General features: G+C 44.3%; 1 long non-coding RNA gene across 1 annotated transcript; it reads right to left on the bottom strand.

Annotated features, from left to right (window-relative positions):
• Positions 1 to 15,503: 15,503 nt before the first annotated feature.
• Positions 15,504 to 18,041, bottom strand: LOC311427695. The gene is made up of 5 exons (XR_014687497.1): positions 17,948 to 18,041; positions 17,675 to 17,741; positions 16,965 to 17,242; positions 16,592 to 16,689; positions 15,504 to 15,883 (listed from the first exon to the last, which is right to left on the bottom strand). It is a non-coding gene; the product is annotated as an uncharacterized lncRNA (long non-coding RNA).
• Positions 18,042 to 19,605: the final 1,564 nt, after the last annotated feature.

The following is a 19,605-nucleotide window of genomic DNA, read 5'->3' as shown; positions in this document are numbered from 1 at the left end:
GTCACGGTCTATTTATCTATACTGGGACTGTACCATTTCTTATCAAGTGTCTGAACACAGTAAAATAGTAAAATAGTATCCTGAGCATACCACAGGATCACACTGCAGATGTAGTGACCATATGCTGAAGACTGAATTGAGTGCACACATACATCCTGTTATCTTCAGCTTGCAGAGGTTGTCCCAGCTTTGAATCTAGCATTCAAAAAAAACCAGCCCCCAGGCTCAGGCCTCTGGTATATATAAAGCAATTATCCCACAAGAACTACTCACATTACAATACATAATTTCCCACCACACACTGATTGCCCTCAACTTTTTTGAGAGTGGGGAGAGGAACCTTGCATTCCTCTGAACTGAAATGCAAATGATTTCAGCTGTCATTGAATGAATCCATGCCCATCATTTTCCAGCTCTGCCCAGAGGTGTTCTTGTCCAGGCAGAAAGAGCTTTATCCAATTAACCCACAAAAGCTGATGCTCAGGAGACCTTTGAACACTTTACAATGCTCCCTCAGAACCATGAAAGGGAAACTTTGCAATCAAGCACTCAGTAAAGAAAACAGCTACAAACCACGCTTATCAGGTGATGGTACTTCAGAGGCAGTATGGAAAAAAGCTTTTTCTCTTACTGTCAGGTCAAGCCTGGAACAGCTGGCTCCGTGCCACAACAGAGACAGAACCGCTCTGCTTCTGCAGCCCTCCACTGCACAGGCAGAGAGGGAGGAAGAGCAGAGAAGCCCTCCAGAGGACACAACACCACGTTTGGTTCATTCTTGTACCAATCAAATACTGCTTCCCAGAAGAGACGTATCAGATCAGGGTGTGAGTGAATGCACTCCATCTTGAACACTGGTTATGCAGATAAACTTTGAGAGGCAAGAGAGTAAATTGGGAACACTGTTATAAATCTGTATCAGCAAGGTCTGCCTCTCCTTCAGGCCTTCAGAGTTCCTTCTGCAGTTCAATCACATCCTAGTCAAGCAATGGTAATTTTAGGCCTCACTTGGCTGTTGTTATGCTGAAGAGGAGATAATAAATTTTGATTCACACATGAAGTTTCTACAAGGACAGACTTGTAGAGGGTTAATATATTACTATTTTATAAAGGTTATATATTAAACATTCATTACAGCATAATATTTTAAAAATGAAATGATTTTTTAACAGGATTTAAACAGAAAGTCCTGCCAGATGGCCCAGGAAATGCTCACCTATTTAAATATATATAAAACACATGCATATCTTACTCCCCTTATTGAGTATACCTGCATTTTTGTAGACAGACACCTGGGAGCATATTTATCACGGGGAACAGAGTTTGAGAGACTTTGTCTCACAGACAAAACCAACAACATCAAGGGATCCTCATTCAGCTTTGCTGCACTACTCTCAATGGATAATCATGAGGTGCATTACAAAGATACAAATATCCAAGCTTCTGTGGATAGCAGTTTGTCTGATAGGTGTACATACCACAGAAGAGAAAGGACTGTGACTGAGAGAAATAACATCAGCGGAAGTAGGAACACTGGATGGCTAAAAGCAACTATCTTAAAAAGGAGACTGGTCATTTGTTACTGTCAGCAGACACCGGGTTTTCACTATGGCTGGTGTTGCACAGTCATCAAGCCAGAGAGCCTGTATGCTGGCGTAGGCAGACAAAACTGGGGCAAGTGGCACAAACTCAGCTGAGGCTGGAGTTACAGAAAAGTCTTTCGCAGAGCAGGTATCTCTGAAGCCCCATTCCAGTGTTCTGGTCAGCTGCAGTGCTGCTGAAAACTGTTCTGCATATTCTCCATCACCGGGAGTCCTCTGGCTTATCTCAGCTCAGGTCCTCAGGAAGTGATAAGGTGAAAACACAAAGGCTGTTATGCAAGACTGCAAATATAGAACCAGCATTCTAATGTTGTTTGTATGAGTGAAGTAGCAGGACAGATGCAGAAAATGATTTGACACATACAGGTTTAATTAGAATTAGGCTTGTCAGATCTAACCCATATCCTAATTCAGATACAGTCATTCATGCTTCTTTTTAGGGAGAGAAATGGATATTTTAGAGACCAAAACATGGTCATCTTTTAGGCATCCACCTTAGGACAGTAACAGTTCTGTCCTCACAGTGACAGTTTCTCGCTGCCAGCTGAAGGTCTAGGTGGAGCCACATCTATTTATATATCCATATATATAGTGGATATATAGCCACATCTATTTATTCAAGCAGATTCCAGACAGGACATCTCATACCACCAGGTCTGTGGGAAGTGGTAGTTTGCATCACCCACTATGGCAATGAAAGGCACCTGCTTTAACTGGTGAAACCAAAGTGCTCTCTGCAAGTTAAGATGCCATGTATTTCTCACAATTGGTATTTGGCAGTGGTGACTCACCTATTCTCTGTATTTGTATTCTGTATTTGGGAGTAATGACATGGCTGGTTTCGGGGTGAGAAGGGAGATGGAGTGATGGAGAGAAGGGTCTGTGCTCTTCTTAAACAACTTGCATTTTTCAAGAGCTGCTTGTGTGGATAGAAACAGCTGAAATGGAACGATGCAGAAATGTAACACTGGTGAACTTGTATTCATGGGGAATGACGATAATCAAAAAAAATGAAATTAAACAATTCTACACAGTGTACAGCCGAGTTTCAGGTTCAAATGAATGTTTCAAGAACTCTGAGATACGGTCAGGAGAAAGCATGGTACAGAAATACATCTCTGTAAATGGGAGCTGGCTGACAATTCACATAACTGCCAAATATCCTCAAAGTTAAAATAATAATAATAATACTACTAATAATAATAATAATGTCCATAGTGGATACTTTTGGCACAAACTGGGATGGTATCCTGGAAGAAGGATCTTTCCACACTTCTGTTTCTTTCAGCAAGTGTCTGAAGTGTCTGCAGCCACTGTTGGGAAGAAGATAACCAACTGACAGACCTCCAGGCTAATCTGGAAGAAACTTTTTATAAGTTTTCTTGCCTTAGAGGTCCATTGTTTCTTCAGGGGGTTGTGTCTGAGCATCAGAAACCCTGCTGACTCCTTTCCAGGCTTCTGAAAGAACCTCTTCAATAATCCTATCACTCAGGAACTCTGCTGAGAGGTTGAACTGGGTCTGGCTGGGATGGAGTTGCCTGTCCCAGAGCAGCCCATACAGCACTGAGCTGTGCACCTGAAGCCAGACCCAGGCTGGTATCACACCAGTGTTTCAGCCAGGGCCAAGCAGCATGGCAATGTATCAGGGTTGGTTCTCCAGCTTCCCCAAAGATCTGCAGACTGGTGTGGGCAAGAGGTGAGGGGACACAGCCAGGACAGCTGACCCAGCCTGACCAGAGGACATCCCAAACCCGCTCAGGCTCAGCACCAGAAGCCGGGGAAGGGGAAGAAGGAGCAGGTGAACTCTCATTATGAAGCCTTTCGCTTCCCGAGCACTGCTGCACATACCAAGGCCCTACCTCCCTGGAGGTGGCTGGGCACTGCTTGCTAATGGAAGCAGGGAATAATTGTTTTCTCCATGGCCTTTCCTTTCTTTCCATCAAACACCTCCTATCTCATACCCACTTGCTTTTTTTCCTCCATCTCATTTTCTCCCCCTCATCCTGCTAAGGAGGGGGAGTGAGAGAGAGGCTAGGTGGTAACATAGCAGCCTACCAGTGTTAAATCCCAACATGAACTCAATGTTACATGTGGGAAATAGAAAGCACCCAGGCTATCATCTTGACTGCAGTCAAACCAATAGTAAACAAGCCCTAGAGCACAGTAAAGAAAAGAGCACTTCTAAAGTGGAAGAAGAAACAATACAGAATTTGTGCTTTTATCAGAGATAGTTCATGTCTAACTGAATTGGTGACATTCACCAATCACTTATTTTATAAACAAAAGAAATGTGCTAGTATTCCCTTGTCTGGATTTCAGTGAAACATTGATCAGCTGCCAGATATATAATTTTTACTTAAGATGGAGAGAAAGGGAATTACTGGGGGAAAAAAAAAAAAAAAAAAAAAAAAAGAGAGAGAGGCAAGAGCAAAAGGTGTTGAGGAAGACTAAAGACCTGAAGAAATTTCAGGGAAATTATGTGTACCACACTGATGCTGGTATATGCAGAAGGATTCCAGTATACAAAAAAGTTTGTTCCATGGCTGACAAAGGGCAGCAATTGAGTATAAATCTTTTGAGTAAGTTTCTGGTGTCTAATCAAGGGCTGGGTGGTGATTCAAACATGAGTCTTTTGCCTCCATCTAACTGAGATAACCATTTAATCAAAACTTAAAAGCAATCCTTGCTTGAGACCTCCGCCATGTGTAAACTTGGCTTAAAACTAGCTGACAGGTTCAAAATTTTGGAACGGAAGAGAAAAACTGCCATATACACTCCCACACACATTAATCCATAGCCTTTTCCATCTAGAAAGCCTGTTTTAAAATATTCATCTATGTATAAATAATGTATTAAATTATTTATAATGCAGCACATTTAATTATAATTAAATATTAATGGCAATACTAAAAGGAGGCAGACTGAAAAGATCATATGAAACACTGAAAGTGTAAAGCATTAAACAAGGTTGTCAGAAAGTGACATTCTGCTTCACTACCAGATGATCAGTGCTCTCATACATTAACCCCCTCAGCTGGCGAACCTCTTGTTTGCAACGAATTTGGGAAGCCTTCCCCTCTGGAGGACGGGGGAAGAAGACCCTGTGAGCTTGCCTGGAGACATTCTCTGACAAAACTAGAAAAATGCGTGAAGGAAAGAGGAAAGCCAATGTACAAATAAAAAATAAAATAAAATAAAATAAAATAAAATAAAATAAAATAAAATAAAATAAAATAAAATAAAATAAAATAAAATAAAATAAAATAAAATAAAATAAAATAAAATAAAATAAAATAAAATAAAATAAAGCTTCTGTGGCTTAGCACCAGGTGTTCAGCTTTGCAGATCCACTGTGCTGGTATGGGGCACAACCAGCACCTGTGCAGTTTTTGTGAAAGATCTGACAAAAATCGGGCTACTTTGGATGGCTTACATTATTGCTTTAGATGCATCTTTGGTCACCAGATCACAGCAGCACTTCAGAAAAAAATAATGTAGGCAAGCTCAGTCAGACTTTGTTTAAACACTGTGTGAAAAGTAAGGTTTTAAAGGAAAATGGCCACACTAAAGGCCAGGGAGACAGCAGGAAGATACTTCTGCTCCCAGTGTGTACATTGCTGACACAGTAGGGATAAGTACACTTCCTGGATCCTGACCCTTTCTTTGTCTTAAACATGTCATTAAAAGATTCAAAGTGTCAAAATAAGATAGAGGAAATTGATTCTTTATAAAACTATGTGCAATTAACATCCACAGTGTCTATCTGAGAAAAACCTCCAAGCGGAAATGTAACATTTTATATTATCTTTGTTTTGTTAAATAAATAAGCCTAATTTTAAGTGTGTAGTAGGTTTACAGGGCAAGGTTTTGGTAGTGGGGGACCATAGGGATGGCTTCTGCAAAAAAAATCCAGAACCTGCCCCATGTTAGACAAGGACCCGCTGCTAGCCAGAGCCAAGCCAATATACTATATTGTTTGCAGCTCTGTGAGAGCAGATTTAAGGAAGGGAGGAAAATAACAAGAATGGCTACTTCACAGGGAGAGAGAGAGGAGTGGGAAGCAGCCCTGCAGCCGCCAGGTGAGTGCCGCAGGAGGGCAGGAGGTGCTGCAGGCAGGCAGCAGCAATTCCCCTGCGGGCTGTGCAGGGAGAGGCCCCTGGTGGAGCAGGCTGTCCCCCTGCAGCCCATGGGTCCCACATGAAGCAGATCTCCACGCTGCAGCCCCCCCATGGGTGGAGGAGCCCCCGGTGGAGCAGGTGGATGTGGCCTGGAGGAGGCTGCGGCCCATGGAGAGCCCCTGCAGGAGCAGGCCCCGGGCCGGAGCTGCAGCCCGTGGAGAGGAGCCCACGTGGAGCAGGGGCAGAGAGGGACCGAGAAGGAGTGGTGGAGATGAAGTGCTATAGACTGACCACAGCCCCCATTTCACCCTTCCCCTGCACTGCTCAGGGGTAGGAGGGTGGATGGAGGGAAGGAGGTTTTGTTTTCCTTACTTTCTCTAGCTTGCTAGTAATAGGTGACACATTTTACTATCTCCCTACTCAGTCTGTTTTGCCCACCACAATAATTGTTGAGCATCTGTATCTCAACCCTTTGCACTGTATTTTCTCCCCTTTCCTTTTGAGGAGAGGGAGAGAGAGAGACGCTGTGGTGGAGCTCAGCTGCCCACCCAAATAAAACAACCATACAGGGATTTATTTTTTTTTCCCAGTTTACTAGCCATTTTCTCAGCATACATGTACTTCTCAGACATCACCAGTAGGCATTTCTGGGATTAAATGACTCTAAATTTCTAGCTGACTTTTATAAGCAACATTATGTAAGACACTCGGCCAGGCTTTGGCGGCTCTGATGTATTTCAGGCATGTAAGACTGTGCACTTTGGTGAAAACTGAAGTCAGAACTGATCTGAAGGAAGCTAAGCTATTCCAGTTGTAGGTAGCTGCATTGATCCTATTTTTTGTTTTCTGTGGGGTAAATAATCTTAAAGAAAACTTTTAATAAGACTATTTTGATGCTGCAGCTGCAGTAAAAAATAACAAAGTTGTTTAACAAACCTTACATGACTCATATGTATAACTTTGTCAATTACGGATTTTAATTACATGCTATTACATAAAGGCTACTGGTTTTCTTACACAGAACACTTCTTCACCTTTAAATATACAATTATCTTTTTAGCAATACACAGACTGTCTCTTAATTTGTATATAATATCATCTTGCCCTCACGTTTTATAATAATACATGTTTTTCTCTTCTGAATTTGGAACTTTTTCATTTCAGTTCTCCGCACAATTACACTGCATATAGTGCTTTTGCCTGTGACTGAGAGCCACGCGTACACTCAGACAGAGTGCTTTGGAGAAATTAGTTCAAATTGTGCCTATATATTTGGGATCTCTAAGGTCAACAGCAGCAAGCATGAAGGCTAGGGTTCAAATTCCAAGTGAGATAAATGCAGATTATCATACCCATGAATTCAGTCTGATTTGACTGAACAGAAAATATTGGAGTGTGAGTGTACAAACATGCATATTTTGTTATAGGGTTCCCTTAAAAATAGTTGCTGTTAAACACAGTTTTCACAATGAGCAAAAAGTTATATCTTTAGTCAGTCCTTTTTTTTAATTCAGCAACTCCCAGTTTCATGAAACAGGGGCTATATCCCCAGGAATTCCTCTGACAAAAGGATCTCCCAGAATCTGGGAGACAATCCAATTACAATTTAAAGAAACTCACAGCAAGGGTGGCTGACTAAAGAAAGAAGTCTCTGAGACTACCAAGAAAAGAAAAAGAAAGAAGCAGGGGGAGGAGGGCAGGGGGACAGTACTTGCCTTTTTCATCTGAGTAAAGTGAGTGAGGAGAAATACAGATTTTTTTGTAAGTTTTGGGGTGAATGGGGTCAAGGACTCCAGTGTCAGTTTTGAGCTGGTTTGCTTTCACTCCTTTCTTCTGTTTAATCTCTTTTTTATTGACATGGACAGTGGGATCAAGTGCACCCTCGGCTAGTTTGCCAATGCCACCGAGCTGTGTGGGAAGGGATGACCCGCTGTAGGGAAGGCATGCCATCCAGAGGGAGCTGGACAGGCAGGAGGGGTGGGACTGTGTGAACATCATGGGGTTCCACAAGGCTAAGTGCGAGGTCCTGCATCCGAGCTGGGGCAATGCCAAGGATAAAGAGAGCTTGGGCAGAGAATGGATTGGGAGCAGCCCAGAGGAGAAGGACCTGGGGGTGGTGGTTGACGAGAAGCTCACCATGAGGCAGCACTGTGTGCTTGCAGCCCAGAAAGCCAACCGTATCCTGGCTGCACCAAAAGCAGCGTGGCCAGCAGGGCTGGGGAGGTGATTGTCCCCCTCTGCTCTGCTCTCCTGAGACCCCACCTGGAGCACTGTGTTCAGCTCTGGGGCCCCCAGCACAAGGAGGACATGGATGATGAGGGACAGGAGACCCTATGAGTGCCTTCAGGATCTTGAGTTGCTATGAAAACTGCATAGTCACATTCCGTAATAAAGCATTTGCACAGCTCCTTAATTGTTTCGGTGTCCTCTAAAATATATATAATGCTTCAGAATGAAGCTGGTGCCTACTACCTCTCCACCTTGGCCTGTGATAATATAATGTGATTTTTACACAGAATCACAAAGTGGTACGGGTTGGAAGGAACCTCTGGAGACTGTTTAGTGCAATGCCCCTGCTCAGAGAAGGGTCATCTACAGCAGGCTGCTCAGGGTAGTGTTCAGTTCAGTTTTGAGTGTTTTCAAAGACAGAGACTTCATCACCCCTCTGGGCAACCTGTGCAAGTATTTGAAGAGTAAAGTTTTACCTTTTGCTTTCTTACATCACTTTGTTGCTTTTAGGTGTTTCTTTGTCTCTGAATCTGCTTTCTTTTAGCCTGTACCCTCTGTATCTATTCCTAACCCTAGAAGACAGTATCAAAGCTCCTGTAGATGCGCTGTCCTTCAACAATTACTACGTTCAGCTCTGGTGACCTCAGCACAAGGAAGACATGGACGTATTAGAGTGAGTTCAGAGAAGGGCATTGAGGATGATCAGAGGTCTGGAGCAGCTCTCCTATGAAGACAGGCAGAGGGAGATGGGGTTGTTCATCCTGGAGAAGAGAAGACTCTGGGCAGACTTTTCAGAAGCCCTTCCAGTACCTAAAGGGGGCCTACAGGAAAGCTGGGGAGGGACTCTTTGTCAGGGTGTGTAGTGGTAGGACAAGTTGTAATGGTTTTAAACCAAAAAAAAAGGTAGATTTAGATTGGATATAAGGATGAATTTTTTTACTCTGAAGGTGATGAGGCACTGGTACAGGCTGCCCAGAGAAGCTGTGGATGCCCCATCCCTGGAGGTGCTCAAGGCCAGGCTGGATGGGGCTTTGGGCAACCTGGTCTGGTGGGAGGTGGCCCTGCCCAGGGCTGGGGGTTGGAATCAGGTGGTCTTTAAGGTCCCTTCCAACTCAAACCATTCTATGTTCCTATGATTCTGCTTTTTTTTTTTTTCAGTTTCTCTATCTCTTGTGCTATGTGCAAATGCCATATTTATATGAAAAAACGTGCACTGAATCTTACGGACAATTACATATACATGCCTCCATATTTATTTGAAAAACTTGTAGTGATTCTTATGGAGGCTTTCTAGATTTGCATATATGTTAACAAAACAGGGTTCTTAACTTGAAAGCTCTGTTTGGAGCAGTGTGGCAGAGCACAGAAGATTGCTGTTAATTCTGGGTTGACTCAGGGGAGTGGCAGATGGCTTCTTCTCCTGGAAACGCAAGGGAGGTTACAGAGAGCAATCACCTTGAAAATCCCACCCAGAGCAGGATCATCACGAGCTAACAGCTCTTCATAGCTCTCTCTGGTACTTGGAGATGTCCACTGAAGGAGACTGTACTATCATGCCTAGATGGTGATTTGAATGGTCACACTTTCCCATCCAGTGTCTGTCACACATATTTGGATTTCAGTCCCTGGGCTGGCACAGGAAATTGCCCAGTTGATTCAAAATCATTTGGGATTGACTGCTGATCAATCCCATTTACTCTTCTTTGTTGTTAACAGCTCTAACTCACCTTTGCTGGGCAATCCCTGCTGTTTAACCCTTGCAGGTTCAGATCTGACCTTCTGCCTCAGCCAGCATGGCTGTGAATCAGCGGATTGCTTGGGTATAAATTTGGAGCTCTGTATTAGATTGCTATTCCCATTTGCACTCCTAAAGATGATTAAATTAACTACAAACTTAGCTGGGCGCAACCTATGTTGGCAGCACAGCCTCTGTCAAGTAGAGGACAGATGCAGCAGTGTTTTGCCAGCAGATGCAAGCCCTCTGTACCTGCACCCGAGGGAGATGCAGAACAGCTTTTATCCAAGAGGTGTCTGATCACATGGCTGCAATCCTAAATCCAAATCACTGTGATCATCATAATAACGCATCATCTACAGCTCAGGTACCATTGAGAGTAGAGAGAGAAAATGGAGGTGGACAGAAAAATAGTGGAGCCAGGCAGCCCAAAGCCATTTCTCACTTTCCCTTTGAAGTTTAGTCTGGAGAATATACTCTACTTCATCCTCTGTACCTCTGTAGTCAGAAATGATAGGGGAAAAAAAAAAAAAAAGAAAAAAATTAAAAGGAGAAAAAAAAAAGTGGTGGTGGTGGTGGAGGACCCCTGGTTATCTTTCTTCTGTTGAATGATCAGAACACAGACCTTTAAAATATATCCTGTAACTCTTGGGCCTCAGAAGTTGCCCTGGTCCAGTCCTGCTCTACACACCCAAAATGTTTCATCGGTTTGACAAAATATTTCAGCAAGGGTGAACCTGTACTTTATTGCAGGAATCAAATGGTACAGGAAGTCCCGTGATTGCTTTGAAACAACATAATAAGAACATCTCAGATACAGAAGAAGAAGACATCTTGTACAGTGTTCAGCTTCACCTAGAGGTCTAATTTCTGTTCCTGGTCTGCTCTCCTACTCTCTTGGGAGAGTATTCTCTCTCATCTCCCAATCTTTTTCCCATCCCTTTAGGTTGGGGCTTTTCAGAGGAGGGAGCAGTTTTTAATCTAGCTCAATAGGATCCTCATCTTAATAGGGACTCCTAGGGACTTGCCAACAATTAATAAATAATAATTATGTGCACAGCACAGAACCTTGGTAGCAAGGTTCACATTATCATCTTTTGTCTTTCAAGTACCCATCCATACAACATTTATACCCTTTAACATAGGTTTTCTGGGGGAGTTTGAAATTGTTTGCGAAGTACTTTGCACATGAAAAGCCTCTGTTTAAATGTCATGTATCTATTATTAATAGTAATAATGCAGGTGCAGCAGCAGGCAAGCACGACTGCCTTTTTGAGGATCACAGATGCTTCCCACCCATAAGAACAAAGAAGTGTTTCAAGCTCTAGCTCCCACATAAATATATATAACACCTTTCAAACCAAAAATGTTGACTCAACACTAAATAAAGTATAAGGAAGGCAGAGCGGCATGGGGAAGAGTTATTCAGAGAGGGGTAGCAGGCTAATGTCCTCTTCATTTGGGACACTCAGTGGCCTGTAATAAAGAAATGATCCTAGCAGTTAAATGGGAAGCAGAGATTCTAGATCCCTGTACAGTGCAAAATAGAGGCTGTAGGATGTACATTATTTCATCCGACACAAGTAGAGCAGCAAAGAAGCAGCAGCAACACAGTTTCCAGCACAAGCTAACAAGTGGCATGTCAGTTGCTGCCTGCGTATTCAGTCATAATCTCTGCTACTGCTTCCTTCTGTCCCAGGAAACAACGTGTGAGAAGAACATATTCTAAGGACATGTCAATGAGATCTCCCTCCTCTTCTCCTGCTTAATAGGAGAAATTGTCTCATCTCCTACACATTCATCCTGTCCTTTCCCACAAGAAAGAAGACAAATTGACAGGGAAAAGCCCAGGTGTCCATACACCTCCTTACCCCTTGCTGGCACAGTGAGGAGCAAAGCTGGCTTCTGCTGCCTCCCTGGTCCCTGTATCACACCTTAGGAAAACAAACAACAACAACAGAAAGGTAGCCAATGTCCTCAGCGCTCAGCCAGCAGGCAAGGCAGAAACATAAATCCCTGCTCTGAAGAGTCTGAAGAGAAGCAAGAAAGGGGCACTGAGTGCTACACACAGCCCGTGGAGCATCAGACCAGCTAGACATTATCACTCAGGGCTAGGACTGGACACTGGAGCTACTCTGCCAGCAAGATTATTGGTCAGCTGGCACCAGATAGCCTGCTCCCCTTCCAGAGGGCCAGGGATCAAATTTCTAACTTAATGGCTTCAATTATCGTGCCACAGCTAGACAAGCTCTGACAGACCAGAGGGGAGTTTGTTTCATCAAGCCTCATTTTAGTTTCAAGCCCTGTTCTGTCCAAGCACACTAGCCTCCTTCAGAAATTGCTCCCACAAAAGCTCTCACTCCACATTCTCGTTGCAGAGAGCATGTGGGTAGCTCCTGAAGACAAAGGAATGAATATTAAATAGCGTTCATCCCTGGGTTAGTGATTAGTTTCCCACACCTGCACTTGTCTAAATTAATCTTCAAATTAGAAGCAGATATTCACAGTTTCCTATCTTTCCCTCCCCTGGATATCTATATTCAGAGTCATGGGCACAACCCTCCTCCTCTCTGCATGGGTAAAGATGCCAGTGTGGCTGCTGGCTGATTGATGGCAAGTTGCACAGCGCATCCACGCCTGCTTCAAGCCAAGAATCACCAGCAGTACTCATTCTGGCTGCAGACTGTTCTGGGGCTGCCAAGCTAAAAACTGACTGGCATTAAAAATATATATAATTAAAAAATAAATAATAATAATAAAAAAAGCATGACAAAGCTCCCTCCAGGATTTTGGATAACTGTTTCTGTTAGTGCCCTGTCAAGAAAAGTTAGCCAACAACCACACTTGGAAAGTGCCACTGACAGAAGGAATGTGGAGCAAGCCATGCAAGATGTCCCACCTGCTCCCCACCCTGCAGCTCCATGGGGATGCAAGGGAGGAACAAAACTGCAGGTCCAACTCTGTTCCCACAAGCCAGATGGTTACATCAGGTGCTCACAGATCTAAAGCACTGCTCCCTTACTCCTGATTCACTGAAGGCTAAAAGGAAGCTGTGACTGGGAAAAAAAAAAAAAAAAAAAAAAAAAAAAAAAAAAAAAGAGGAAGAACATCTCTCCCATTTTGAGAAGGCCGTATCTCCACCTTACCCTCAAGAGCTTGAACGTGCTTCATCTGAACAGTGAAACATCCCTGTCAATTGATCAGGTCTCCGTTTGAACAGCAGTCACAACTTTTGCAAAGATGAGCACATGAATTAGACAAGCTGGTGGCCAGGAATGATTTGACTGGCATGTAACCTGTTCTGACAGGTACCTCAGAACAAACCACAGATAACAATAGCCTTCACCTGTGCCGAGACCATCCTCAAAGGCAAACAAAATTTGCACTTTGTAAACTTGCTTATGTGACATCTCTATTACATAATGCACCATTGCAAAAAATACCTGAGCTTCTCTTGCAAAAACCATCTCCAGAATTATGATCAGCTAAAGAGCATCAGTCCAGTTACACCAAAACTGAAGTATACAGCTATACTTTTTTTTAGTGCCAATACAAAGATACAAGAGCTATCTCAGGCATTTCTCCTTGTCTCTAAATCTGTGAGGGTTAGGTATGCCTTTACCCATGAAGGAGATGGGGCATCTAGGCAACACTCCTGCACATGGCTCCCCACTCATGTAGGACTTTTCTATTATTTCTACAAAGCTGTCTCAGTTTGAACACATGAGACAGTTCAGTGTTGGGTAGTCATCCGTCTTAAAATGCTGAGAAGATGGGGCTGCATTCATTTCCAAACTGGCTGTCATAAAGGCCTTCACCTTTGCATTACATTGAGGCAGTGGTGATCTCAGCCTTATTGTATTTCTCTGCGTAATGTAGCTCCCAAAAGAGATCCCAAGGTCCAGAACAGACATGGAAATAACTGGTGGGTTGTAAGGAAAAAAATCGTATTCCATCCTATAGCAACACCAGAGCTGTCTGGAGAGTTTAGGAGTCAACTGAGGTTATTTATGTTTGACCTGAAAAGACCAGTTAATATAAAAGAATGCATGCCTGACAATCATGCAACCAGACGGGAGGCTGTTTTATCTGGGTCTGTGGGTTTTGTATCTGTATGCTGTTGAGGAGACTGTTGGAATTCTGATTACAGAATAAAGAACCTCCAGAAACTGCAGTAGGCCAGTGCTGGAGAGCACGGGTCACAGTTTTACGCTTCCTGGGACTGCCTAGCACATTAACAGGTCTCGGCCAAAAATGGCTGTGGTTCAAAAAGGTTTCCCTCTCTCAAGCATTTGCTGCTCTGCACTTCCTTGTCTTTCACTGGAGAGTCAGATAAATTGGTTGCTTTGCACTCATACATGTTCCTTGGAAAGCCGGTTAAACTCTCTTCAGACCCTGGACTACCTGGGAATCGACTGCTTCCTCTAACTGGCACTGATGCTGTAGCTGGATCCTCTAAATCCCATTTTACTGCTTCTGCTTACTGAGCAGGTGACAGAAACTTTCATAACCAGAGAGCAGAGAAGAAGGAGTTGTAGTTCTGCATAGGGGAAATATTTGGAAGTTTTGAAGATGTTTCCCCTGCTCAGCTGCCAACCCTATGTTAATCAATCACCTGATGTTTTGCATTCCAGTGTGAGGAATGTTTTAGCAATTCGTGTCAATAGAGAGCTTGAAGGGAAATGTATTCCTTTAATACATTGTAAACTTTGATTCTAGTCCTATTTTGAAGACTGGGCCATTTATAACACCAGCAAAAGTCTCGAATCAGTTATGAAGGAAAGTTATTTCTGAAAATACTCAGTCACCTCTGTGCATGCCAAACCCTTAATGGCACTGTGTAATACGCAGACTGCAGTGATAAATCGCGTTGTGGAATGAATGGCAACATACATATCTGGCTCCAGATCCAAAATGTCATTTATTTGGCCATTTTACTTAGGGTAGCACTCCCCTCCCCTCCCATTCCCTCCCTGGCCCATTCCTTACTTCCCACCAATACCCACCCCCTCCCTCTTCTCCACTCCCCTTCCCTCCACTCCCCTAAACTCCCCTACACTCCACTCCACTCCCCTATGCTCCCCTACACTTCCCTCCTCTACACTCCCCTACACTCCCCTCCTCTATGCTCACCTCCCCTACACTCCCCTCCCCTGCACTCCCCTCCCCTGCACTCCCCTCCCTACACTATCCTCCGCTACACTCCACTCCCCTACACTCCCCTCCTCTATGCTCACCTCCCCTATACTCCCCTCCCCTGCACTCCCCTCCCTACACTTCCCTCCTCTACACTCCCCTACACTCCCCTCCTCTATGCTCACCTCCCCTATACTCCCCTCCCCTGCACTCCCCTCCCTACACTTCCCTCCTCTACACTCCCCTACACTCCCCTCCTCTATGCTCACCTCCCCTATACTCCCCTCCCCTGCACTCCCCTCCCTACACTATCCTCCGCTACACTCCACTCCCCTACGCTCCCCTACACTCCCCTCCCCAACACTATCCTACACTAGCCTACTCTCCCCTACAATGCCCTACATGCCCCTGCCCTCCCCTGCCCTCCCCTGCCCTGCCCTGCCCTCCCCTGCCCTGCCCTCCCCTGCCCTCCCCTGCCCTCCCCTCCCCTGCCCTCCCCTCCCCTGCCCTGCCCTGCCCTCCCCTCCCCTCCCCTCCCCTCCCCTCCCCTCCCCTCCCCTCCCCTCCCCTCCCCTCCCCTCCCCTCCCCTCCCCTCCCCTCCCCTCCCCTCCCCTCCCCTCCCCTCCCCTCCCCTCCCCTCCCCTCCCCTGCCCTCCCGTCCCCTCTTGTCCTCTTCCCTCCCCCTCTCTTCTCCTCTTCTCCTTTCTTCTTCTCCCCTCTTCTCCTTCCTTTCACGGATCTGAGCGCAGAAGGGGGAGAAGCGTAACTCCAGATCGCTTCAGTCGCTCTCGCAGCTTGTGTCACTGGCTGATCCATGGGAACCCATCAGCAGCAATCGGAAGCGTTCCAGCTGCTGTGGTACCAGCCAGGGAACAGTCTCAAACTGGGAGGCGCTGACTTCCTTCTGTGGCTCAGACAGGTGACTTTCAATTTTGCCCTGGCTGGGATGTGTCCCCTTGCTATGTCCCCACCTACACTGCAGTTTGGCTTAGAAGCAGCAGCACGGTTTTGAAGTAGTTCCACTACTTCCATTTTCAGTGATTTGGCTTGGCTCGCCAAGTGGTTTCTGTCAACAGAACACAATAAGGAGATTTTGGTTAGAAACAACTAAATGAGGAGCTCCTTTCCACACGGGCAATGAATATTTATCCTTTCCTAATGGAGGCTACAGTGTAAGAGATAATGACAGATCATTCAGAGAGCTTTGAATTGTCCCTTGGGGGTGCTTAGTCCAGAGGAGCAGAGTAAATCTGTCGAAAGTACACCATGGAATCACTCTGAATTACTTCCGAACAGAAGCATGGCCTTACCATGTCTGATACAGCTTCAGCTGGTTTCAGTGTTCTTCTTCACTTAATAAATACCTAAATTAAGTACGGTCCTATCAAGAAAATACCTTATTCTCTTGATATCTCTGGGTTGATTGAAGACCCAAGACACTTGGCTCTTCACATCATTGGAAGAACCAAGTGTACTTCCAATATTCACAGCTTCTGAGTAAGTGGAGATGACGTTGAGAGTGGATGAAAAACACCAAGTGTACTTCCCATCTTCACAGCTTCTAAGCAAGTGGAGATGAGGCTGTGGAAGAACCAAACAAACTGCTGATCTAGAAGCAGCCTAAAGACTGTCTTTAACCAGGGCCTTGCATTCTTCATCTTTATACCATTACTTGCCTTCAAGGGCATGATCATCATCTTATTGACTTCCTACCACTACAGAAATGCACCTGATTCTTGCACAAAACTTATGGGTGGGAATTGGAAATATTCACCAGCATTCTGTATTTCACTCCTCATCTCAATTCTCTTTTGGCCTGCGAAGCTTTTCAGATCAGAGATGAAGATCAGCTGTAATATGGAGTTTGGGATACTGCAAAGGAAAAGAAGAATCGTACTGAGAACTCTTTTCAACCTCACTTGCAATCGCCAAAGAAAAGAACACCAAAAGGATGCCGCTTTATCATGGTAAGCATAAATTTGAGCACAGGTCTCCTCTAACTGAAGCGAGGTTAAACAGGTTCCAAACAAGGTTGAGGAGCGCACCCACAATCATTTCCATAAAACTGTGTTTTCAAACAAATGGTTTAAAGATTTAGATTTTCTTATAAGTGAAGAATGAAAAATAAATAAATAAAAGAAAATTACCAGGACATGCAGTTCTTCTCTAGCTTGCTTTGCTTTGTTCAGAATCTGAGTCTTGGGTCACAATCAGGGAGCAGCATTGTGCAGAAATGCCAAAGCCTCCCCAAACTTGTTATATCTTCATCAACAAGGGCTTTGATACTACTTCCTCCTCAGCAACATTGGCAATTTACTAGGAAAGTTGGTGTCCACCAGGTCAAATTAGGACTAGGAAATCCCTCTTGCCACAACTGCACACTCGCACCAGAGTTGACAGGACAGACTGATGGACAGAGAAGTATCTAGAAGAGTGTTAGAAAACAGACTTTAGAACAGATTTCCATCAACCCAGGAACAATTACTTGCTCATCCCTAGGTGATCCCAAGCTGCATTCCTGACATCTATGCTGCAAAGTCATCAAATGTGACATGTTATTATACCAGTCTGTAATGAACATAAACAAGAGTTTGAGTTTAGGATGTTGGTTTAGAATTAAGCTCAAAGTGTTAGTCCTTTGAAATGTTTTGTCTGCAAGTGTTTTCACTGTCTCCCAGACAATGTCTCCAGCAAGCAAGCTGCTTGTTTCATTTGTTCTGTTCTGTTCTGTTTTGTTCTGTTCTGTTTTGTTCTGTTCTGTTTTGTTTTCTCAGTAAGGTTTCTTAGAGAAATAAGATTTAAGTGATCATATTGTATGCCCATCCATCCTTCCCCTTTGCTTGTCCAGAGCTTTTACCTTGTCCACCAGGATGCATGAACTTGGTCATAGGCACAGTTGTTTCAAAGACATTCTGCTGCTAGACCTGTTGTGAAAACAGAGAGCTAAGTATTTGGACGAGAACATGCTTCCACCTGCAGTATGACCTCCACAACTAGATATGGAGCCACATCAGCCAGAAGGAAGTTTCCTTCACAGTTGCTGCTTCTTACGGTATCTGGACTCTTACCTTTACTCTTACTTGCCTTTTCTGCATTAGCACAAAAAAAATAAAAAATTTTTGGAGATTACCTTTGCCATCTGATGTCTTCATTTCCAGAAACTACCCTGAATCACCTTTATGAGAACTGTCCCACACTGCGAGCATGTGTGTTGCAGTCAGGCCAGATATGTCCCTTCTACGTCAATAACCAAATCTGTCAAGTTAAGAACATGGAATTAATGAAAAGGAAATCCTTCTATTTTCATCTGAGTTCACTTTTTTTTTTTTTTTTTTTTTTCTAGACCGAGAAGAACCAGCAAAAGTCAGGTGAAAAATGAAATGAAAATGTTAAGGCCAGGCAGCTTGCTCACTGCAAGTGCTAATATGAAAGCAGATGGAGTGCATCTTCATACACTACATCCTGAGACACTCTACTCAACAGGCCAGCCCAGCTGATGAAGTGCATTGCTGTCCTGAAGTTTAATGTGATGGGGTACTTTTAAGTCTCTTGTTTATGCTGTAGTACTTGAGGTCTATGGCAGGACCACAGCACACTCCTATTTGTCTGCCCTTCTTTCTTGATCGTGTGTGGGAAAGAGAGAATGTGCAGAGGCCCTCACCCACATGTTGCATCTGTTACTCTGTGCAGCTACATCACTGAGCCAAAGTACCAAACTTAATGCTTGTGAAAGGACTTTACACAAACTGCAGAATACTAAAATGAAGCATCAAAACACTTACAGAAGGGCTGGGCCCTCTCGATGCACCTCAATGTGGGATCCACAAATCCTCACGTGGTTTCATCACATCCAGCACACTTCTCTGTCCCTCCTCGCTAAACTTGCTCAGAGGCAGCTGTTACCAAAGTGTCACTGTGACATAGTTCAATTCTGTTTCTGAAGTCATCACCGTAGGCCCCTGGCAGTGGCAACACAACACTCTCTGTTGCTAATGCGAATGTCTCAGAAACAATCAGAGAAGTACCACTCTCCCCAAACTGACTTTAATTAGTACTATAAAATTCAAAAATTATTCTCTGCCACCCTACATCTGTGGAAAGTGTGTGATAAATCTTTTCCTTAAGAAAGGATTAAAAGCAAAAAGAAGCTTGATTCTGATACATTCCCCTTACTTTTAGAGCTGTTCACCTTTTATTTCCAAGTAAGAAAAAAGAAGGTGTAATCAACAATTCTCCTCCTCCGAGTTGGGAATACGAAATAACCCCAATTATACAGGAAGCCTGAAAAAGGAAAATATATATTTCCTTGTTAAACACCTTGTTGCTTCTGAAAAAATTTCCAGTACTTTGCAGCTGCAGTACTTTTAGGTGGGTGGGCAGCTGAGCTCCACCACGGCCGCTCTCTCACTCCCCCTCCTCAAAGAGAAAGGGAGAGAAAATACGATGCAAAGGGCTCGAGGGTTGAGAAAAGGACACGGAGATCCCTCAACAAGGATCATGACGGGCAAAGCAGACTCTCCACGGGCTGCAGCTCCGGCCCGGGGCCTGCTCCTGCAGGGGCTCTCCATGGGCCGCAGCCTCCTCCAGGCCACATCCACCTGCTCCACCGGGGGCTCCTCCACCCATGGGGGGGCTGCAGCGTGGAGATCTGCTCCATGTGGGACCCATGGGCTGCAGGGGTTCCCCAAGGCTCCATTTTAGGACCAGTCCTCTTCAATGTTTTCATAAATGATATGGATGAAGGAGTTGAAGTTTTTTTTGAGCAAGCTTGCAGATGATACTAAATTG

Source organism: Aythya ferina, assembly GCF_964211825.1.
Source record: "Aythya ferina genome assembly, chromosome: Z".
Lineage (NCBI taxonomy): Eukaryota > Metazoa > Chordata > Aves > Anseriformes > Anatidae > Aythya > Aythya ferina.
Note: the sequence above shows the minus strand (reverse complement) of the source record. Positions and strands in the feature narration are given on the sequence as shown.